At 39.4% G+C, this 21,617-nt stretch overlaps 1 protein-coding gene across 2 annotated transcripts in view; it reads right to left on the bottom strand.

The window, feature by feature from the left end:
* RSPO1 (R-spondin 1) overlaps window positions 1-18,830 on the bottom strand; it is a 163,582-nt gene extending 144,752 nt beyond the window's left edge. For both annotated transcript variants that reach the window (XM_088460501.1, XM_088460504.1), the window contains exon 1: window positions 18,453-18,830. The gene's annotated coding sequence lies outside the window, so the exon portion shown is untranslated. The remainder of the gene's footprint in view (window positions 1-18,452) is intronic.
* Between the last annotated feature and the right edge of the window lie 2,787 nt (window positions 18,831-21,617).

The following is a 21,617-nucleotide window of genomic DNA, read 5'->3' as shown; positions in this document are numbered from 1 at the left end:
CTTCATCACTATTCCGGATTACAATCAGGTATCGTATACATGCATATACCTTTTAATATGAGCGAGCCTGCTATTTAATTAACACATTTATTTTTATCTTTTCACTGCAGATCAGGCATCTGCAGAATCCCTTGAGGAGAGCCTTCTCCTCCCAGAGCTGTGTGCTGAATGCCTCATGATAACATAGAGGAGACACTCAGCACATGACTGGTCTGTTCTGTTGTTTCCTGAATTTGTCCCCTCTCCTAACAGACTCTTGCATTGCTGGAAGCTCCTGCATGACAGGGGAAGTATACAATTGTTTTTAGTAATGAGCAGGGCCGCCATCAGGGGGGTACAGCCGGTACTACTGTACCAGGCCCGGGCTCAGAGGGGGCCTACAGAGTGCAGATGATCCTTGTCACAGGCAGATGACTGCCTGTGAGTACAAAGCAGTTTGCTGCAGGATCCGTGCTCTGCGGGGCCCCCTGTCAGTGTCAGTCACTATGTGACTACCAGCAGGCAGCAGCTGCATGGCCCCTTCACATAGGAGGGCAGAACAGAGGCTTTGCCTTTAGCACTGCTTATTAGTGTCTCTTCCTCTGCCCGACTAATCCCCCATGCCGACGGATGTGTAAAACCCACTTTCCCTGCCCCCTACCCGAGTCCCAACCCCTCTTTCTCCCCTGCTCTGTATTTCCTGTCCTTCTCCCCTTCAGATGGAGTTTGAGGTCCCTCCCTGCCCCTTTCCAGAGTCCCCACCCTCTCCCTGAGTCCCCGTCCCCTCATGCTCATCCTGGCCTGCATGATGTGTTTGCAGCCATTGTGTGAGAGGGACACAGAACCTCCTGAGGTAAATACCTTAGGGGAGCTCTGTACTTATGTGGTGCCCCATAGTTATGGTGTCCCTGACTAACCTCTGTTAGTTAGTGAAACCACCTTGCCTAGTGGCTCAGCCCTGCCCGCGGGGTTATTGTAAAGTATGTGCTGCCCTTGTATAAGTATCCATTTTCCCAGGTGTCCCCTTGTACTGATACAAGGTCAGAATATAATTTACAACATCCCTGGAGACAGGGCTGAGCTGTCCCTAACAAAGGGGTTACCCCATAACTGTAGGGCACCACTTACAAAAATACAGGGGCTTTTAAACATGTCCATAGGGCACTCCTATATGTTAGCTCCCTGATGAAAAAACAGTGGTGAGAATTAGGGGATCAAGGGGACACCAAGAAAACTGTGGGGTGTCTCCTATATTTATACAATAGCAGCATATCATTTACAATATCCCTGGGGACAGGACTAAGCCACTAGGCAAAGGGGGTGCCCATAACCAAGAGAGAGGTGACCCCATAATTACATAGCACCATACTTATTCAGGCTTTATGGGTGAGTTGGGGGTGTATACTTGTACTAATGCGTGGGGGGAGAGATGTAATGTATTAAGTGTAAGCATTATTATCCTGGGGAGTGAGGTGGGGTATAGCAATGCATCAGGGGGAGGGGGGGGAGGTGAATGAAGTAGTTGTCCAGAAAAAGAGGAGATCAGTGTTTTGAAAGGCAAGCGGTAAGTGGTTGTAGTATAGGCCCACACACACAACTTATATATACACACACAGAGGAGGGGAGTCCATGCCAGTACTTTATCTAGGTCTCCACTGGGTCTTAATCCACCTCTGAGACTCAGCCTGGCATGTATGACTTCACGCCATGCCGCTATGCTGAAAGGAGGGGGGTGACAGGGGAGACACAGAAGGGCGGCTTGCTGGGAGACACAAAAGGGGGCCCCTGTCTATTCTTTCAGTCCAGGGCCCCATAAGTTCTGATGGCAGCCCTGGTAACAAGGAAGGGGTGGTTTACAGGCAACAAGAAACCCTCCATTTAATGATGGCTTATGATACAGGATATACTAGGAGTTATATTCATATATTCAGTTTTTTTTTACTGAGAAGTGAATTTACGATAAAATATCAACTCTTAGGAGACTACAACATTCGGAAAGAGCAAGCTACATTTATTGGCAAAAGTTGATATTGTTACACAGCAAAAGGTTATATATTGAAGGACTTATAGACTTTTGCTATTATAAGGACTGTCTCAATAAGACTTATAGACTTTTGTTATTATTGTTATATTATTGTGGTTTTTATATATGTGTTCTGATATGTGCTTTACAATACGATATTAAATTTGTTTCTTTTATATAACATCTATTGATTTAATTGGTGTCACCAGTGCAGTTTCGCTTGCTGTATAATTCTTTGTGTGTAACATCTGTGGACTCAATTGTGTATATATGCACAGCCCCATAGAGAGCTGGGACGGGCCCCAGTACTTTTCGGGGGATGTGGCCTAAATGCGGAAGGTGTGACCATGCCCTCCTTAGAAAAAAAAGTATCTGCCTGCTAAATAGGGGGGTGCCATGAGTCCCTCAACCAGGGGTAAAGCCAGGGGGTGGGGGTGGGGGGCATTCAGTGTGATTGCTTCCCCCTGCACAGGCAGGGGAGACTGCTGCTCAGTGGCAGTAGCCTCACTGGCACCACTGCAGCCCAGTACACAGCAGTGTGTGCAGGGCTGGGGAGGGAGGCTGCTGCTCACATTTGAGAGGGAGGGTTCCCCAGCATTTTATAACAAGACCAATAATAATAACACCATTCATAATTAAGTTGAATTATTATATTATACGGCATTAGATGTCCTTTATTGGGATCTTCTTTAGGCCTACCATTCTAAATTTTGGGAGCACCAATCTTGTTATTAATTAAGCATTAGGAGGACTGAATTATATTGAAATAGGCAACACACATTAAATCCATATATATATTACCACAACATCGGAAGCTAGAGAAACAATTTATAATATTCAGATCATCATCTGAGCAATACTTTGAAAAGATAAAGGGATTTAATAACAATAATTGATGGAATAAATTATTTTATTGTTGAGGTCAATTGAAATGACATCGATTGTCCAAAATGTTCTCCCTAGAGCTAACAGCACAACTGGTACTGACCTTGTTCTAAATAATGTAAAATTGGTAGAGGTATTTTAAAAGCTGATGATGAGCTACAAATGTTGTTAGGTTTATTACTGGGAAATTATTCATGCCCATAAATAAGAAGGAAGACATGCTCATACTGAGTGCGGTTAGTTAATGGTCGGTGGTCAGTATCGCTCTACATTTCAGACACATTACCCCTTCACTTAATAGAATTTATAATCCGTGAGAGACCAATAAAATACACACAGGACAGAGGAATTAGATTGTAGAAATGTGTTTGAACAAGAGGTCATGCACTGAGTGGATGGCTCAGGGGAGAAGTGAGGAAGTTGTACTTTACATAAGGTATTCCTAAAGCCATCATATGGCGTAGTAGAACTTTTCATAGCTTCCAAATGTTTAGAGCTAAATAGGCTGCATAATATAACAAAATAAAATTGTGATTTTTTTTTTTCATATATAGTATATACAGTATATTTAAAGCAAAACTAAAATAAACGACAGTACATATTCGATCAGGTCTATATCAATATCTATATATCGACTTTTTACCTTTTTTTCTATACAATGTATTTATAATGGCAAAATAATGGATGCAGGAGAAAAAAGAAGAAGAGGAGCAATATACAAGAGTCTAGGGGTACATTTACTAAAGTGAGAGCTTTTAGAAGTGGAGGTTTTGCTCATAGTAACCAATCAGATTCTACTTAACATTTAACTAGCAGCTAGAATCTGATTGGTTGCTATGGGCAGCCTCTCCACTTCTAAAAACTCTCACTTTAGTAAATATACACCCTATGTATGAGAGCAGGATATGGGTCTGGGATGTTGTAAGAAAAGATACATGGGGTCTACAGCCTCCCAAAGTGGACAATGTGGGTCAGAATAGCATAAACAGCATGTATGTTTTATAACTTTGATAAGGCTTACATCAAAAATCTAAATCAATTAAAACACTACAGGAATATGCAAGTCATTTTCTCACTTGTTTCTCATTGAAGAAGCATGTTGACACATGGAAATAATACTAGTGGTGTTATGTTTTAGCATTGAGTGATCTTTGCCACATTTAGACTAGGAAATTATGTATATTAATATAGGCCAAATGTATCATGTAAGATATGCAAATTATTTTCTAAGTGCAAACATGTGGGTCCCACAACCAATCAAGAGACTGCTAAAGCCAGGATACAGAGTGTAACATACACTTCAGGCACCAATAAGAGAAAGAACAAATGCAAACAATCCCAACTATATTCCAAAGGACTGACGTCAGTTATAGGCAAATATCTTCCAGCATAGTACTGTAACTTTAAGCCCTACACATTACACCAAAACACAAACATGCAAGCCACTGTTATTCACTGAAATCAACCATTTGTGCTACAAAAACAACATATATCCAACAAATCACTTACATTTAAATTTTCATATTAACACATATCAGCTTCTATTGTACTTTTATTCCCTCCTGTTTGGCAGTGACTTGCGGTGAGGTCAATGGCTGGGGAGGCACACATGGAGATGGATCTGAGTGCTGGGAACCTGTCTCATCCCCTACTCACTGTTACTCTCCCCTCACTACAGTAAGCTTCAGTGTCCATTGATTCTCTTACCTGCGTTACTGTGTCTTCTCTTGCTGTTGCTGACTGATCTCCAATCTCTAAACTTTGAAGTGCACTTCCTGGTCACATGACACATCCAAGGTGTCCATCAGTACTCAAGGCACATCCCCCATACTTAGAGGCATGCCTTTATTAGCTCTCTTTTTTTGCATTTTACTGCCTGTGGTGTGGCCCCGCCCACAGCTCTGCAAGCAGTGTCTGACTATACAGAAGTGAGGCTGAGCTGTTGCTGCCTCATCTTTCATCTACCTGCAGTCCCAGGGAGCTCCACATAGCTGGTAAGTGTTAACTATAAAAATTATTACAATAAACAAAGAAGATGTTTATAAGTTATAAATATTTTCTTTGTATTATTCTTATAATATTTAATATCAAATCTCAGGAGTAAGACAGAGGAGGCTCTGGAGTATGACAGGGGACTGCACATACCTGCTGTTTGGCACTTTTTTGGTTACTTCAGTTACATCTGTCCAGCTCCTACATTTTGCCCTGATAATCCAAGTAGATCCATAGGTACTAAAATAACCGTGCCTCTCAGCGGTTTCATTAAATTATCAGCTTCATCATGGGTAGCAGAGAAAGACTACACCCCTCTCCAAATAAACTGTATTGTGTATGAGCCCATTTCATAATTTTCATCTCCCTCTGCATCTGGTGATCTGTCTGCTTTCACCGGAGATGTTTTATTTTATTTGACTTTCTCACACACTACAACAATTTACATATTTTTCTGTAATTACACTATAACAAACATGAAGTTTAGAATGAAAAGAACACATGGATACTGAACCACATTACTAGTTGAATGCGTACAACTTTGGTGTACGTCCTTGCTTAAAGCGTGTTAGAAGTTTATTCATTAACACATCTCAGAGCTCCCCAGCAGCATTATTTGTTATGGATGTAAGGAGCATCCCTACTCCATTATATTTTAAAAATGTTTTGAATGCTGCAGACAATGTCTAATATTGATAGAAAGTTAATCAAATGCTTATCAGACAGTGTATATAGAGTGCCCAACAATTTTAGGAGATTAAAATGTCTGAGGTTCTGAGATGTGTTGCTGCACTCATTTCTGGCTATTACAGTAGATAAAACGTATTATCAATGCAAGCAAAATAAGCCAGGGTTTCCTAGCCAATATGCTATACAGTATAAGTGTGCGAGCTTCTGATAGAACCTCACAGCTGGCCCCAAGGTCTGTTTCATAAATTGAAAACACTTGTGTTTGTATGAAAGCTTTACTTCCAATCATAAGACAACAGGGGATGTAGTCATTAGGTCGACATTTACAATGTTGACATTCATAATGTCAACAACAGTTGACATTATGATCCTGACATTGCTAAAATTTAGACAGGCAGCATGTCAACATTCTCAGAACGCCAACATAGGCTGATGGACAGTAGAGTTAAGGTGCGTGCACACTGGGCGATTTTACTGAGCAATTGCACGATTACGATATCGTAAAATGCAATTGCTCAGTAATCATGCACAAATCGTGCACTATAATATAGGAAACAACCAACAATGCGTGCTCCCGCTGGTCGTCCCCAACATTGTCCATCGCCTGAACATGCAGGCCAATCTGTCGATAACGACAGATTAACCATTTTCAGGAATGATGGAGGGTGCCTACACTGAACGACTGATCGTTCAGTGTAGGGACTACAGGGGAACAGGAACTACGGTACGATTACAATGTCGTAATCGTACTGTCGTTCCTAATCGGCCAGTGTGTACGCACCTTTAGGGTTAGGCTGCTGGACAGGAGAGTTAGGGTTAGGCTGTAGAGAAGGGAGGGAGTTAGGGTAGGGATTAGGATTAGGGAACACTTATCGGAGTGCTGAAGGTTTGGAGGTGATGGTTACATGACCACCAAGACCTGAAAGCTGTGTTGGAGCTGTTGCAGCCGACAGGAGCAGGTAAGTTACTTACCTGCTTCTGTCAGCTGCAGCGGCTCTAATACAGCATCTAAGTCCTGGTGGTCATGGGACCAGGGCCGGCGCTAGGCTGTGCTGCGCCCAGCGCCATATGGAGTGGCCGCCCCTTCCATCCTCCGCTCCCTCCCCCTGAGATTAAATATGTCCTCTACCTCCGGGCGGGTGGTGGGCATTTCCTGCGCCCTCCGGATACAGTGGCGCTCCGGGCGACGGACCGGCTTACCCGTGCCTGGAGCCGCTACTGCATGGGACCATCACCTCTGAACCTCCAGCATTTTAGTAAGTGTTCCCTAACCCTAATCCCTACCCTAACTCTCCCACTGTGACACCACGGACAATATGTTGATATTCTAACATGTCTACATTCCATAAGTGTATATATGAGGAATGTCGACATGGTCAGTATCAACATTGTGACTGTTGACATATCATACCACACCTGTCAACAGCTTAGTCACTTTTGCTAGCATATTTTTAATGTATGCTTTCTCCACTTGTCTACTTTAGCACTAAGGGTGCGCATAGCTAATTCATTTTGCAATCCAATCCACTGAACCAGTGACACTGAATTCGCATCTTTCCATTCGCACCTCCCTGAGGGTGAGAGATGGAAAGGAAAATATTAATTTTAAGGTTAAAATGTCGGGACACTGTGCTGAACCCCTTGGACCCCCCGCCGCCCTTATGACTAATTAGGCAATTAGAAGTTTCCAATTAGCTTAATTAGTGCAATAATTACATGTAATTTTTTGGGGTAGAAAAATTGTCCTCAAATTACCCCAAAATCAACTTTTTCGTTAGTTTAGGCACCCCAAATATAATTATAATATTTTTTGAAATTGAAAAATAATTGTTTTTATATTTTTTTTTACATTTTTTAAGGTGCCCTCAAAGTACCCCAAAAATCTAATTTTTTCCTTTTTTTTTTGCATTTTTCGCTTAATTTGTTTGAGATAAAACAAAAAAGTTTTTTTTTTTATAATTTTCTTGCATTTTTTAAAAAAGCACAAATCAGCCATTTGACTAATGCCCACAAACAGCCTTCTATATGGTCCTGCTAACAAAATTATCCATTTTGGGGGGTCCAGGATTGTCTCCCAACATTTTCATGCACTTCTCTCAAATCTCACTTGGCAGTCAATTTGCATCCCTCCGCTGCGAGTAGTGCGAATAGGCATTTTTCATTGGATTGGAGAGTACTCAGGAGCACACTTCGATGCGAAGTCTGCGAGTTTCAAGAAACAAATTCGCTACTCGCAATTCGCATTAATTGGATTGACCCCTATGTATTCAGAAAATGTCTTCTTTAGCATTTCCAGTAAAACATAAATCTATTTGAAAATGTTCTCCTGAGTAAAAGATTACATACTGAAAAGATTCAAAACCTATGAAGGAAACAAATAGAATGGCTTCACATAACTTGTGCAGATCAATGGCCATTTGGCTTAGTAATATGGAAAATTTAGTTTTAAAGACTTTGGGGCATATTCATTATCGGGGGCCAACTCGTTGATAGTTGTGGCGGTGGATACTAAAATATCGGAGCAATTCATTGTTGCTATAGTGCGGGGACGGCTGCTCATCCTGCAATACTAACAGCAGATGATTCTGTTGCTAATTAGTAGTGGAGGAATTTTACACTGCTGGGATCAACTGCACATGCATGGCCTGAGTTTTTAGCATTGCTGAATATTAGCGGCCACATCAGGCACCTAATAATGAATAGGCTTATTACCAAAAACATGCAGAAACTAGCGTTTCCTCATGGGTAATGTGTTAAAAAAATATGTTGTACGGGGTTACACTAAAAGGCAGATTTTAGTGTATCACTTTGGCTAGAGTAGATTAAGCTTTTAACTATTTATTTTCCACATTGCCAAGCTTAGTATGAAATGTGAAGTTATGTGAATATGCTCATTCCTTGAAGATCCTGCCAGAAGACAGTGGAGGTGTATTAATGATCAGGGAAGGGGGTCCAGGGTTTCGATAACAGTGACATCAATCTGCACCCATTATAGATAACATCAATATTTTGAGTAAAGATAAACGTCACCCATGTCCCTAAACAACCCTAAAATGTTGACCAGTTTCTATACTAAAACCGGGATGTAGTTAGGAAGCCGGCGGTTGAAATGCAGACCGCCGGCTTCCCGACTGTGAAATCCCAGCATGGGACTAATGATAGGCGTCTAAATACCGACGCCTATCATCAGCCCCATGCCAAAATCTTGAGCCTGGCATACCGATCATAGGTAAGCCAGGAGTCGGGATCACTTAACCATGGGGGAGGGTGGGGGTTAGGATTAGGGACTCCTGGGGGGATTATGGGTTGGCCCCCCCGGGAGGGTTAGGTTTAGGCTAGGGGAAGGGGGCGTTAGGGTCAGGCACCATCGGGGGGGGAGGTTAGGTTTAGGCGCCCCCCCAGGAGGGTTAGGTTTAGGATGCAGGGAGGGGGGCTAGGTTTAGGCATCCCTGAGGGGATGTTAGGGTTAGGCACTGGCGGGGGAGGTTAGGGTTAGGCACCCCTAAGGCAGGGTTAGGGTTATGGGGGAGAGGGGAGCGTTAGGGGTGTTACTTACTGCAGTCAGGATCTTCAGCTTGCGGCCTTCCGGCATCGGTATTTCATCCACCGGACTTAGGTCCAGCAGTGATTCATACCGATTCCCTAAAACTATGTTTAGCTCCTACAATGTCATACTAGCACGAATATTCAATAGTTATGTAGTTAAATATTGATCTAAATTTACACTATGGGCCATATTCAATATGGGGTGAAGAGTCAGAGGTCGGACTTTTTGCCCTCATCGACGTTTTTTGCAGGGATAAAGTGTCGGGCTTGTGCCCGCTTATCCCCGCATTCAATTAGGATCCAGTGAAAAAGGAACCTGGCGGAAAGGTAAGTATCGAAATTCCTGAGAATTTTAGGGAAATCATCCTGGTACCCCCCTACAGATGGTCTGACATAGGGGATCACTATGGGTACCCCCTATTTGGCCTGCTGAAGGTAGTCAGGGTTTTTAAATAGCTGTGGCAAGTGCATAAATGCGGCTTTAGTAGAAGTGGTGAAGAATAGCACTTAGGTTTTTTTTTGGGGGGGGGGGAAATAACTAGTCCCATCAAATTTGGAGTACATGAAAATGGGTACAAGCTTATTTTTAAGTCCCTAAACTTATTTTTTTAAATTCTTAAAAAATGCACCTGCCGCTACCAGCTGCATTCTAGAAAACACCTGCCGCATACTTGGGGACCCCCCGTGAATCAATTTCAATTTCTTTGTTCCCCAATATATTTTTATTCACCCCCAAAATTAAAGAAGATTGTTTGGGGTGTCCAGAGGACTTTTTCAAAATGTTTTTGACACAGATTACTTTTTGAGGACATTAAAAAGTCTGCAGGCTATTTTATTTTATTCCTCTAAACCACCAATTCTGCACTTTTTTTCGCAATGTATTAATTGGTGAAAACTTATCCCCGTTTTGTAACAAAGACTTTTTGCACCTGCGAAAAGTCTTTGAAATTGAATATGGGGATAATTTAAACAGGCGAAAATTACGTCATCGGCAATAAATTATCGCCGATAACTGCTTTTTTGCAGCCTAATTGAATACCCCCCTATGTGTCTTATTGATATATTTTGATGATTTTTTTAATAGAATTCCAGTTTAATTTGTCATCAAAACAAATCTAATTTGTCAGCAAAACAAATCTCTGTTTCGGTTTACCCCGCCCTTTGGACATACACCCAAAGCATTTCTTTCCTTGTAATCGGACACATATTTGCTTTCTTTTTCCTATGAAAAGCTTCCCTTTTCTTCTAAACAAGCATGCAGCTCAGAACAATGGTCCTAAACTCATACGCAGAGTCCAAGTGGACATGGCAGAACCACTTGGTCCTTTAAAACATTTCCGTCTGTTGTTTTTCCACAATTCTCAATGTATAGTGCTACAAAGTAAGGTCAAATTTACATTCCCAACCCCGTAAAGCTGCTTTAAAACAGTGCCCGGAATGCATCTTCTTGCCAGATTCAAATTTCCAAAGGAAAACAGGATGACACTGTAAAATGGTTGCAGTGTGGATTAATGTAACCAGTTTATGTTTAGCAGATGCTTCATTTTGTATTGCAAACTGTTGTGTTCAGCGAGTGTTTTACTGTAGACCAGGCATAGCAGGGCTTTCTATCAGCTCAGTAAGCCATCCTAAGTAAACAACTCATCTAGTTAGGAGATTGTTCTTTCATGCAGAGGAGAGCTATTCTATTTCTGTAACACTAAAGATAAGAGCATCCGTGCCATTATAGGATCATATTTTGTAGTTTTGTAGTTATGTGGAAAAGGGGGCATAATACTTTTTCTTGATTTCTTGCAAATGCAGATAAAAATTTTTTAATTACAATGAACACAATTTTATAAACATTTTCCGATTAACTAAACTACACATGAATGATATGAGGCCTTTTGAGCTCTGCTGTGATGTCCCAGTGGTGAACACAGCACAATCGTTGGTGAAACAGAACTTGTACTAAGGATCATTGATCCCAACTATAATGAATGTACTATATGGCGACACAACAAACAGTTGTTGGTTATTGTGTACAAACCCTAAGGGATGCTCACTTTGCACATCAATTTATTTATTTTGTGCCTTTTGAGCTAGATTTACTTAATAGCACTTACTACTAATAGTACTTAAAATTTAAGACCAAACCGTCTGAGAAGCTGTGGCTTGCAAAGGTCGACGCTTAGTAAATCTAGACTTTGTATTCATTATTCAATTATTATAAACCAGCAAAGTTTTTTGGGAAAGAGGGAATTATTAACTTTTCCTTGCACATGTGTAATCAATGACATCGCATGCAGTAAGAAAGCTGGGTCATAGACCTGAAGTAAAGTGATCAAATAACCATTACTGTTTACATCTCTCAGGAAGAGGCTAGTTTTTTTATATATTGCTACAATTTTATAATTTCTAATTGCCGTGATAAGCAGTCTCAGCTTTTGACGTGTATGAGATCCCATCGAACTTAAGTAAGACTAAAACTGAACAATGTTTCCCTAACTGAATTTTTGGCGTAGTTAACATTAGTACAGAGCCGTAACTAGACTTTTTTGTGCCCTGTGCCAGAAAGATCATTGGCGCCCCCTATTTTTTAAATAGGGACATAACGTACCCGAATAAAGGGCATGACCTCATGGAGAACAGCTAGGGAAGAGATATGGGAGGCCAGGAGATGCTGGGGATAAAATAAGAGGAAGCTACAAGTCAGGGACGGCTCCAGGGGTAGCCGCGCCCTGTGCAGATGGGACCATGGTGCCCCACAGCCTGTAAAATAACAGAAACTGATTGGTAGGTATTATCTCTCTCCACTTTATCGCTCTCCAAGCTTTGATAAATCTTTCCCAATGTTTTAGTTTTTTTGTTTCATAAATGACTAGCATTAGTGCCTCACAGTTCTAAAGTCATGGGCTCTATTCCAACCAGGGCCTTATTTGTGTGGAGTTTGTATGTTCTATCTTTGTTTGCATGGGTTCCCCCAAGTGCTCCAGTTTCCTTCCACATATCAAAAACATGCTAGAAGAATAATTGGCTTCTGACAAAATGGAGCCTAATGTGTGTATGTAGCATTTAATTCAGAACATAAAGCTGGGTACACAATGACAGATACATTGGGCGATCATTTGATCGGCCAATGTATCTGCTGCCCGTCAGCCAGTGTACACCTGCGATATGTCGGAGAACATCGGCATTCACCGACATATCGCATTGGCTGTGCTGCACAGCCGATGGACAGATATGTCTGCAGACAAATCTGTCTATCGGCAGGTGTGTACGGGCGGCCTGCAGACCGCCTGTACACACACAGCGGCAGCCGCGAGGAGAGGGGCGGGACACGCCCCCGCCCCCCGGGACACCCCCCCGGCACGCACCCTGGTCGCCGGGACCTGCGTGCAGGCACAGCTGATGGTTGTTCGGTGTGTACGAACAACCATCATCTGCAGATAGCTCTATATAGTGTGTACCTACCTTTAGCTCCAGTCACTGATGTGAATGATTACAAATTCTCTGTGCTGTGTAGAGCTATGCAAAAAGATTGGTGCTATATTAATAAACAATAATAATATATTACCCCCATTGTGTTTGAAACTGTTTGTTGTGTTTGAAAGTGTTTGTGTTGAAAGTGGCACTTTGTAAGCCACTGCCTGTGATATAATTTTCCATTCCTTTATTATATTACTTGACAAGCAATTATGGGTGACATTTCTAAGACTCACATAACTTGGAAACAGATATGGATATCATAAGCTGAAATGACCTCACTTGGTAAGCAGACATGATGACACTAATTGTTTTACCAGACTTCAATTGATAAGCAGTTCCGGGTGGTATCATTTGTTATGTAGAACTAGATGAACAGTAAACACTAGACACTAAGCAGTTTTGACTTCTGACTCCCTAATCACAACAGAATTACAAAAGATATTTAGATTTTACTCTAAGCGGGCCAGTTACATAAAGTCAATTTACAATAAAAGCAGACAATTCCTGGTCTCCTTGTCTCCTAGCATTTTACTTGACAATGCTTTACAACCATGAAATGCCATAATAGCAGTGGTGTGTGCGGCACTGCTCGCAGTGTCCTCAGGGCGCTCCAAGTACCTATACAGGCTTCAGTGTCACTGTAGCAGCGACAATGGTGCATGGTACTGTTCCAAGCATGCTTCTAGCCAGATACAGGGAGCCATAGAAGAACAAAGGTGCCACCCCCAGGGCCCTGCGCCCTGGGCGATGGCACCATTCGCACACCCCGTAGTTACGACTATTAGCTATAGCTGTGTGTTTTTGGTGGGTGGGGGGTGTTGGGAATAGCATTGTGTTTTTTAGTGACAGACCTTCTTTAACAATCACAGTGATCCCACAGATATATTTCTGCCAATGCGTATAACACTGTTACATTTCTGCTCTTTTCTCTATACAGCTCATTCCACAGTTTGACAACTGGACGTGTTTTCATCTTACATGTGAGCTGTGAGATGCTCCAGTGTCATGGCTTTTTCTTTTCTATAAGCTAAGGTATTGTAGTTTTACTGCTCTAAAATGCTTAACCAAAAACTTGGCAAAACAACACTTACATATAATATATATAATATACCCATAAACACCAATTTTCATGGGGTACACGCAAATATCATGTTTTCCCTGGATTAATCTACTGGGGACCATAGTAGCTATCGCTGATATCTGCTGTGGTTCCCTGTTTTTCAGCTGCAAAAGCAGTCCCCATAGAAAGCTATGGGGCTGCTTTCCTGGTGAATTTACCAAGCTCCAGAAATCAAAGCCATCTAAAGATAGTGTTAGCCATTGTAGCCTATAGGTCACACTCTGCAAAAAGTACTGGGAGAGGGATCCCCAACAATCACCACTTGTGCATTGCGCGGACAGCTAATGAGATCAATTTTACTTTTACACAATGCAGGGCTGGGATTCTATCAGAGCCCCTGTCCCTTGATGTGATCGATGGTACATGCCGGCAGTACTTGATTTTTTATTGTCGTGAATAATGGCAATTATAAATTATAATTATCAGGTCAAAAATACGATAATTTATAAATAGGGCCCCAATCTATGTAAATTGCATGTAATCGCAATCATAAAATGTATTTCGAATGTATCCCAGCATATCTCTCCCTATGCAGAGTTTTCCTTCAAATGTGAAATACAACTAACTCTACATAGGTAGAAAAATGCTGATTTTTTTTCTACAGTTACTCACAACTTGCATCCATCTAAGACTGTATGGATGTCTCAGAAGGCATCTGTGCCACTCTGACTTCGAAGTACTGGATTTTATCCAATCAGAGTGGCTTCTTACTGACCAATCAGACAGCCACCGTATCGGTAAGCAAAGAAAAAGTTGCAGGTCCCCTCAGAGCTAGTCTTGCATCACTTGTGTTTTTTTTATTTCCCAGGCCAGGATCAGGGATTCTACATCATGGATTGGAGGGGACCCGTAATGTGGAAATAGGTGAGCAATAAATTGGTAGATGAAGAAATGTGTGGAGAGGAGTTTTTATTACAATAAAGGATTTTTAAGAGGTGTGTGTGTTTTTGTATGGGTGGTCTACAGGATCTTGGATGCCAGGACATGCTGGTACTTGTGATTCACCATATATCAACATTTCCTGGCAGCCATGGCTTGTTGTGACCTGCAATCATAGTGCTGGTTTTGCTTTTAGGGGTGGGGGACCATACTGGTTCTTTGCTTTTAATGAATTACATTTTTACAGATATTGCAGCATCCATCCTGGTGATCATCATCATCAGCTCGGGTCATCACCAGGGGAGAGGTTGTTGAAACCAAGACATCTCTTGAAAGCCATATATGCAGCTTACTCAACCCGACATTGGCATTAATATACTCTGGATACATCAGCTCATTGCAGGTAAAAACCCCAGCAAGATGCATTTATGTTTAATTTGAAATGAGGCCCATAATTGTTCCATTTTAAACTATACTGTAGGCTAATCTATAGTATGTATTCTGGAATTGTACCAGTAGGGGATGACTTGATTTAGTTCACTGTGCTGTCATTTCTGTTTGCTGAGTGTATAATTTATTTCCTGTGCTTTGACACACATGTTTACACATATTTCTAGTTGGTTGTGTCAAGTGAATACTTTATCACCTATTGCCAGACACTCACTGCTGCAGATTACTCAGATTACTGAAAACAAGACATCGTAAAAGGATGTTTGGTTAAGGAGACAGACACTGGTACCGATTCTGTGTATACTGTACCTTGATAAATACTCACTTCTCTGTAACTATTGGTATGTTCAGACAAATATGTGATCTAATGACTGACTAGGCCAGTTCATTTTACTGGCAAACTATAGCCCACAGAAATAGAACATAAAAGAATAGCTCACATTTAATAAAATATGTACTGTTACCTATAGCAGCCAATCACTCATAACTGTTATTGTCCTGATGGCTTCACAACACCAAAATAGAAAAAGTTGATCTGGTTATAAACAATTTTGTTTGACATTTGTGAAAACTGATGCACCAGAAAAAGACTGTGTTGCTTATACACCAAACAAATATATTTAAATTTTATGTCCAGTTTAGAATATGAAAGCTACAGTACAATAACTGCAGTTTTCATAAATGTCACCAAATATACTATAATTATCTGATTTCTGTACTAAGTTATTAAATACGAGTTTGTGATTGGCTATTGGATTTTTTGTAGTTGTCCTAACATTATGAGTAATGCTGTGCAATTTCTTTTATAGAAATAAAAGATGGAATAGGACACAGAAGCCACGCGAATAGTTAATTTGAGCACTTGGACAACCCAAAACTACTTTTAAAATTCATTTCATTGACGTGTATACAGAACAGTTCTTTTATTTTAAAAGCACTGTAATAAAACTTTCTTAGCATTCCAGAGAGAGAAGTAAAGCCAGACTTTAGCAGTGCACTTGCCAGACAGTGCTATATGATTCTGAATATTATCTCGTTGCAGCAAAGCTATAATGTGCCGTTTATTTTTCAAAAACACTAATAGCTTTGAGATTTCATGATTACAGAGCCATCTTAGCTTCAAATTCTTGTTTTGCATATATGTTTCCTTAACTATTGAGAATGGACATGTCATTGACATGATCTTAAAAGGGACAATTCCCCGAAGGACTAAAAGAAAATCATTATTCTAAAATTAGTCTGACAAATTTGAGAGCAAAGATAAAATATATGTAGAATAGATTAATATTACTCATTAGCTTTGAGGTAGTGGGAATTATTTTTGTATCAGTTAAATGTATTCTACAATATGACAGAGTATTTACAGTATGCTGTCCAACATTATTATTCTGCTTTATATCTGACGATCCTGTATGTGTGTGTGATTGCTTTTGAGTACACTCCTAATACTAGGACAAAATGATATAGAGATAAGGAGCCAGTAGATGTGTTAAACACTAGAGAAAGTACACACTCATTGTCATGTACAGATATTATCCAAAAAGAGAGAAGAAGCATCCCATTTAGGGATTCATTACTTTACCAATGAATGTGGTTAAACATTCAAGTTGAAGAATATTTTGTTAACAAAGATTTTGTGTTGTGTAATGTTGTCCTCTATTTCCTTATCATGCTCCGAGTTGACCAAGAGATCAACTCTGTCCTATTACAAAGCCAGAAAATGTTTCTTTTAGTGATTCCTATGCCTATTATTATAACAGGCCATCCATAATATCATCTCATTAAGCTGGGAAAGATTTAATCAGCTCAGTCATCAGAGCTTTGTAGATGCTCTGAAAAGCGGAATATGATACTTTTCACTGTAACACTGTGTCAGGCCCTCCCTATAGCAGACTCACAGCAGGAGCTACAGAGGTATCAGGTGTTAGCAGATTTGTTAGCTCATAAATTAAACCCTTTAATCAGTGGGTGTGTCCAGGAGTGAAAGCACATGTTACTGGTACAAAATTCAAAATACTGAGTTAGGATGAAAGCACAGCATCTATTGAGGAAACCTTATTTCTCAGATTTGCATATGTCACTTTCGCAAACCCTTTGCACTTGAACTCTAAGGAATCTCATTGACAGTACGTAGAATAAAAAAAGATGGAGCACAAAAAAAACGCTTTTCATTAACTATATTGAATTTTGATGTTTTTGCTTCCAATTTTTTTATCTATCACTCATTTTTGGTAAGCTTTTTAAGACATGCATCATATACACTGGGTCTTCAATGGATTGCCCCCACAAGTTTTTCTGCACATTCTCTACTAAACCCAAATTTCAAATGTTTTGGTTACATTTTCTGAATAAGTCTCAGTTACAAGCTTTTCAGATTGGTCTTACAACTAACATCTATTCAGTTAGCCAATAAGAAGTATTATTTTCTTTTCTGCTGTTTTATCATTGGCTGACGTACAAAACTGACAAAATGGGATACGTAACTTTACCATTAAACTTTGTTTGAAATTAGAGACAACTGAGCAGAAAAAGGTGTCAGAAATCCCCCGCTGTGTTAGTGAGAGCTAAATGTCAGAAAATATATTTAATATCCCAGAATCCTTGTAGTGTTTCTTACAACCCACTAACAAGAAGGGAAACACAGTTTCTGGAAAAGCAAAAGTATAGAATGAAACATTCATACATGATCTCTGTTCTGCATTGTGGAATCACTAACTACAACTTACATTTGTCTGTTTTAAATTAAAAAGGAATTGTAAATGTGACCTTGCAGAAGCTACTTTTTCTAAAAGCATGCACATATCTCAGAGCAGACCTCATGCTCTCTATTGCGTGATCCAAATCGTAAAAAAAACACAAAACATATTTTATTCCAATCACGCCCACAAGTGTTTATTTCCAAATCTGATAACTGTAGGATCTTCCTGGCACTAAACCATTTAAACAATACCTAGAACAACAACAAAAATGAAACCTTTTGAAAAATATTTTGTTTGTACAGTTTGGTCATTTATAATGATCTACTGTTACCTACCACCATCTTTTACATAGTTCCCCTTCGGAGCACCATGTAAATGACAATGCATTATGCACATGCTTTTCAAAAAGTGGTTATCAGTAAATCAACCTCTCCTGACATTTAAAGATGTCTGTTTCTGGAGCTAATCTAAACTGTTTTTCGTTTTGCCATAAGGATATAATATATCATTGTACACATATACACAATGTATATACAAACAGTAAGATACTAATTATTTTCATGTTCCTAACTCCGTATCCTGTGGTTTATCTTAAATCATTCACAGAAAGAATGTATTTCAAAGGAAAATGTAAATTCACAGTGTCAGTACAGAATCCAACATGAAATGTTTTTTTTTTTTTAAATATAGTAATATCTTCAGAAATTCTAGAAACTCTTACCTTCAATATAAATCCCACTTGACAGAGCGAATATTTGGTATTTCTATAAGCAAGCTTTTCTTTCCAGAAATAGTCCACCAAAACATCAACCAGTGCTAACAAATGAAAAATAAGAAAATGCTCCAGAAATGTGGATTAGCTTCTCCTTATTTATTTAAAGTAAAAATTAAAGTATACACAAAAATAAGGGTAGAAAAAACTTCAGCTCTCAAAGCATTGCTAGTGATAACTCCAACTGGTTTTCAGAGAGAGAGAGAAAAAGAGAGAGAGAGAGGTTTGGCTGTGTCTGCATTGTAGTCCATCAGCAAAACCAAGTGTTCACGCAGTGAAAAAACCCAGCGTGTTAGTTTCTCTGGCTCCATCCACTTTCATGCAGTCGACTGACTCTCACTTTCCCTCTCACTTTTGTTTAAATGACCAAAGCATCCAGATTTTTTTCCCCCCTAACTTAAGCCAGATATCTGTTGCATGCAAGTGCCACCTCCTTTAAGGGGTGGCATACATGTTAACCCTTTTGGCTCTCTACATTATATCATTGGTCATTGAGGCTAGAGACTGAACAGGTAACTTAGGGCTTACTGTACTGAATGTCAGTATTTTAATTTCCACTAACTTTAAGCAGAATAGGATTTCCTATGATGGTTTAGACTAAAGCATAAACCTTACAATAAACTAAAATGTACACAGTTTACAATAAAGTAGGGAAATGAAAAAGATTTAGTATGAGGTCTGAATTAAATATGTAGTTTTTTTTTTTTAAAGAAATAAAAAAAAAGAATGAGTGTTCCCATTAGATCTGGAAGACATTAGATTTTTTTTGTAGGCTGTCCAAGAAAAGAATTGAGGGAGACAACCATGTTATACAAAGCATAAAAGAAGTCCAATTATTAAATCATGGCTTAGGAGCAGGTCGCCAAAGGTAAGGCTGGATGAGGAAATTGTTATGTACCTACTGACACTTGGAAGTATTGTTCAGTACATATGACATTTTAATTGCTTATCAACTTAACTGCTAAAGTGCAGACAAGTGTTTTGCCCCTACAACGTTACATCACTTAGAGAAGCCATTGTTCTGTGTTATGTACAACTGTACATTGCAGGCATTCAAATCCAACACGTGCAAGTCAGAGTAACAGTGACATGTCATTCATTGAGCATCATACATAAACAGATCGGACACTGGAGCTTTAAAAGGACATTTCATGACTTTCATTTGAGGCTTTGGTCATTATATAAATAAGAAAAATTCAACTGTGTTGAACCAGGGGCACTATCTGAACTGCTAAAAAGTTTGTGTTTTTTTCTTATTACTAGCGACCTGCTCTAGCAATTTTGAATGTATGGCGATAGTCTTTTTTAACCAAGGTCTTATAAGATTGCCTTGTATATGACATTATTCAGTATTCCTTCTGATGTTAACACAAGAAGATTTCGTTTTGACGTGCTATGCAAAAGGGCCACGTAAAGTTGACCATAAGAAAAACAGTCTCCACTCAGGTCTACTCCAGCCACGTTAATTGTCTGTCCCGGTGCTTTATTTGTTGTCATACCAAAGCAGACTCTTACCGGGAATTTAACTCATTTGAAATTAAAGAATAATTTTTCTCACAAATGAAATAGGAACTGTAAAAAAAGCTAAAAACTGAAATTTTGCATCAGTAAACAGAGCTTACGTAAATTTTTCTGGAGAAACCGGATAATACGTATCAATCTCTACATGGTATAAAATAAAGTCCATCATTATGATTTATCTATAACGGTTTAGGCAGCATAAGCCAAGAAGGTGCTCGGACGTCCGTTTTTTCATTGACTTGCTTCACTAAGATCCTCACAGCCCGGCTCCCTTTTGTCATACATTGATGGTTCATACACCTAAACCTTCCTCCGCAAATACTCTACAGAATTGTGAAAACTGCATCAAAATCTGTCCAGTGGTTCTCGTGATTAACCTGAACACACAGACAGATGGCTACCAGGGACTTTATTTTATACTATGTATAAATTCAGCACCATACAGTGAGGTTACTTAATCCTTTTTTGTCTGGGTTTCAAATATTGTCTGTCAAACTGTTTTGCAACTCACAGACCATTTTTTATTTAGTTATATCCAAAAAGGGATACACTATCCACAATTTTGGAGTTTCAGGATAAGAAATAACTTAATTACATTAAAGTACCTTTTGCCTTTCTCCGTTCTGCACTCTCCTCATTAAATTGGTTAGCAGTGCTCCTCACAGTATCTGTAGGAATTGGTATATAATGACTGTAAGCATGTCATTATCACTGAACAGCAGCAACTGACTTTTTTCTTTCTTTCTGGTTTTCTGAGGTTTCTCAATACCAACTTTATATATACCATATCCCAAACCTATACATCCATTAAAGTACCTTATTACTTATTATAATCAATTTATTTTTAAAATATAATGACCTGTATTAAATAATTACGTCATAGAGAATAGAGCAGTTTTACAAATACAGGATCATGAGGACACATGACAAATGGCATGGCAATAGGCAAACCATGTCCTGGGTGTACCCCAACCAATAGGTTAAACACTTCTAAGGTGCAGTATTCTATATCTAGGGCTGAGCCCTGTATTACAATTTTTCTCATCTATCATTAGTTGTAGACTTTGAAACAATATATGGATTAGAATATTGGGGTAATAATTCAACTTGTAACTTAATTAACTAGTCAAAACGAAAGCCTCTTTATACATTTGAATCCCAAAAAATGACTTGTCATAAATACTGTAACATAGAAAATAGATTTTCAACCCAGGCATCCTAATCATGTATTCATTCTATATACTTTAGTGTACATCTTACATTATAAAGTAATAAACCATGTAATAGTATATCTGTATATACTGTATACTTTATCTTGAAGATGGAATAATAATAAAGGCACTGTTCAGTTTTAGACTATTTTCCATGTTACTAAAAAGCAGGATACATTATGAAAGTACAAACCAAAAAGGTACAAGCTGGTATCTATATGTAACTGGTTAACACTGACAACAATTAATGACTTTGAGTAACCCTTGAAGTACCTCATCATCAGTTATCATTTGAAATCTTCCTGTGTCATGATACCCAGGGTCTCATGTAGAGTTGGATGCATTTTACATAAATAAAACTAAACGCAGAAGTGAGATGCTT

The sequence above is a fragment of the Taudactylus pleione genome, unplaced genomic scaffold, assembly GCF_031769625.1.
Source record: "Taudactylus pleione unplaced genomic scaffold, aTauple2 ptg000007l, whole genome shotgun sequence".
In the NCBI taxonomy this organism is placed as follows: Eukaryota; Metazoa; Chordata; class Amphibia; order Anura; family Myobatrachidae; genus Taudactylus; species Taudactylus pleione.
Note: the sequence above shows the minus strand (reverse complement) of the source record. Positions and strands in the feature narration are given on the sequence as shown.